The sequence below is a fragment of the Leucoraja erinacea genome, chromosome 12 (genome assembly GCF_028641065.1).
Source record: "Leucoraja erinacea ecotype New England chromosome 12, Leri_hhj_1, whole genome shotgun sequence".
In the NCBI taxonomy this organism is placed as follows: domain Eukaryota; kingdom Metazoa; phylum Chordata; class Chondrichthyes; order Rajiformes; family Rajidae; genus Leucoraja; species Leucoraja erinaceus.
The window spans coordinates 27,643,267-27,646,713 of record NC_073388.1 but is presented as its reverse complement, the minus strand read 5'-3'; the positions used below and the strand labels follow the sequence as shown (position 1 = coordinate 27,646,713).

Sequence of the window (3,447 nt, the reverse complement as noted above, 5' to 3'; positions counted from 1 at the left end):
ACAATAAAAATCAACAGGACACAACACACTATAGGGTTTAACATAAAACATCCCCACATAGCAGAATCAATGTTTCCCACTGTGTGGGAAGGCACCAAAGTCAGTCTTCTTCCTCCACTGTTCCCCGTGGTCAGGGCCTCCCCAAGCCAAGAGCTAAAAGCAGCGAATTCTGAAGCTCCTAACACCGAAAATCACCGCCTTTGCTCGTTTCACGGATCATACTCACCTGGCAGGCGAGACGCCATGATCACCATGGTGGTTCTCCCAGGACGAGGCTATCCCATTGCACTTCGAGTGTGCTGACGCCTAAGATGTTCCCAAATGCGGGATACTCGACTGCCATTTGTGGCATATAAGACCTGCCCTCAACCCCAAATATACGGGGCTATGCAAACCGCTGCAGCGGGAAGAGAGGCAGCTAAACCTGTGCGCCTCATGAGGGCAGGCCATGGAACGAGCAGGACATCGCATCCAACACCCAGCTGGCAGCACCCCTCGGCATCCACCAGTCAACACCCATATCCTAGGACTGGTGAAAGCCGGGGACCGCTGCTTATTACCCCCAAAGGTCTTTTTTAAGACAGGGGCCCAGAGCGTGACCCCAGGGAAAATGCGCCGCCCCACCGACAGCACCAGCATACCAGCAAAACTGAGCCTTCATGAAAAAACAATGAACATGGAGGTAGGTAGTCTGATTCCTCCCAGTTTACACAAAATAAGGGTGCTCTACTAACTGGGGGGGGGGGGGGGGCGCATTTACACTTGTTGAAAGAAGCATGGGGTGCTGTCACAAATAACAAATATATACTCAACAGTATTAGTGGATAAAAACTTGAATTCAAATTGGGCATATTACCGCCAGTTCAGCAATGCGCCCAAAGGGCATTTTTTCCCTCTAAGAAAGAGAAGCGAGAAGGTCAAGCTGAACTAGAAAGGCTCATTACAAAAGGGATCATGGGAGCAAACATGAACCATTGGAATTTGTATCGAATATATTCACCAAAACTACAAAAGATGGTGAATGTAGCATCATCATTGACCTAATATCACTAAATAAATCTGTTGAGTATATACACTTTAAGATGGAGACGTTTTGTCACTGCCAGACATCTGATCTCCAAAGGATACCTTATGGCAAGCATTGATATGGAAGATGCATACTATCTTATACCCATACACAAGGATCATTGTAGATACCTAAAAAATTATCTGGATGGGGCAACTATGGGAGTATAGAGCATTCCCAATGGTCTAACCTCAGCCCTAAACTAATTACAAAAATACTAAAAATAGCCATGAAAATATTAAGAAAACAAGCATAATCATGGCATATATTGGATGATATCCTCATATTAGGGAAAACAAAGGAATTAGCTGTGGCAGCAGTTCTAGCTACGAAACAGCTCCTTAAAACACTGAGGTTCATCCTACACCCAGATAAACCAAAATTGAAGCCGTTAACTACCATGGATTATCTGGGCTTTAATATCAATTCTATCCATATGACTGTTACTTTGCCAAGGTGCTCGGGTCACTATAATCAAATCATGAATGTACCCACTGAAGCTATATCAGAATTACAGTGGTGGGCAGACAATGTTTGGCATAGTTTTCAGCCCTATTATTATCACCAATCCTAACTTGGTTATTAAAAACTGATGCCAGTGCTTTAGGCTGGGGAGCAACTAACTCCATATCCAGCACAGGTAACAGATGGACCAATTCAGACTCATCGTTACTACACACACCGGACATCAACTTTTTGGGATTGGTGGTCGCCTATTGGGATAAAAGCATATGCATTTCAAATGCAGCATGTACATATACGGTTACGGATTGATAATACTATGGTGGTGGCTTATATTAACCATATGGGGAGCATAAAATCATTATCGTACAACAAATTGGTCAAACAGATCTGGCAATGGTGTGTCAAAAGACATTTTTAACTATTGGCTGCCTATCTCCTAGGTAAGCTAGACCACAGTGGGAGACACCACGTCACGGGGGAAAATTTATGATAACATTGAATGGATGTCAAACCCAAAATATCTGCTAAAGGTATTAAGCAATTTGAACGCCATATATCAATTTGGTTGCACAAGACGGAATCACCAGTAACCTATGTATGTGACTTAGGAACCAGATCAGAGGCAGCAGCGGTAGATGCCTACATGCTGGATAGGGGGAATTTCTACTTTTGCTTCCCTCCCTTCTGCCTCAACAGTCGGGCACTTCGCAATACAGATGGAATCTGTCTCCGGGATATTGAAGACGCCCGACCGGCCTACATAGCCATGGTTCCCAGTTCATCACGACATGGTGGTCGAGTCACATATGGATTTCCCTAGTGGACCATGGTTGCTGACTCACCCAGTATCAGGCATAAGCCACCCATGCCATAAAAACATCAAACTCCTGGGTTGTAGGTTTTGAATAGACCTTACCAGGGACTGGGATTATCCAAATGAGCCATTACCACCATGTCGGCATCCCTGCGAACAGTCACCAAGAGCAAACATGGGAAAAATACTGCCAGGACGCAGGGACAACATACCAAACTATTCAACCACTGACGTATTGGAGTTCCTGGACCATCTACACCATGATGAAAAGGTGAGTTACAGTGCCGTAAATACAGCACGAAGCGCCCTGTCTGCTTATCTAAAAACAGCAGGACAGCAGAGCATGGGATCCCATCCACTGAAGATAAAACTTATGAAGGGCAATTATTATAACAAGCCCCAAAAACCCAGGTATACCCATGTATGGGATATCAGTGTGATATTGACATATCTCAGAGAATGGCACCAGCTAGATCCCTCAGTCTTGCACAATCTATGTTAAAAACGCTCATGCTTATGGCTCTCGTATCCGCTCACAGAGTCCAGTCACTCCATAAAACTAGACTGGATAACATGGTGATTACCCCAGACCGCATCACGTTCATCATTCTAGGTCTGGTAAAAACCTAAGCGACCAGGAACGCCCAATTCACTGGTGGTATTCCGGGCCTACCCACCAGAGTCCAGGTTGAGTGTGGTGACCCATCTACAACAATATATAGACACAACCCACAATCTTAGAGGGAGAGGAAAGCCTATGGGTCAACCACAGAAACCCCAAGACGGGGTAACGAGCCAAACCACTTCAAGGTGGCTCAAACAGATACTGAAAGCTGCCGGAATAGATAATAATACATTTAAATCCCATTCCACTAGGGCAGCATTGATATCAGCGGCTGAACGAATGGACATCCCGGCTGACCACATTCTCAATACGGCAGGATGGTCAAGGGAAACGACGTTCAGAACATTTTTTATTGTAAACCGTTGATAAGCCTGATTTAAATGCAGATAGAATATTACAAACTGCAAATATTTAATTTAAGCTCAGGGGAGCTATTTATGTTGTTATTGTTAACAAATACCTTTCTGTTTCTTGAGA

At 44.4% G+C, this 3,447-nt stretch overlaps 1 pseudogene; it reads left to right on the top strand.

Annotated features, from left to right (window-relative positions):
* Nucleotides 1-218: 218 nt before the first annotated feature.
* On the top strand, nt 219-369 carry LOC129702451 (U1 spliceosomal RNA; annotated as a pseudogene).
* The last annotated feature ends 3,078 nt before the right edge of the window (nt 370-3,447 follow it).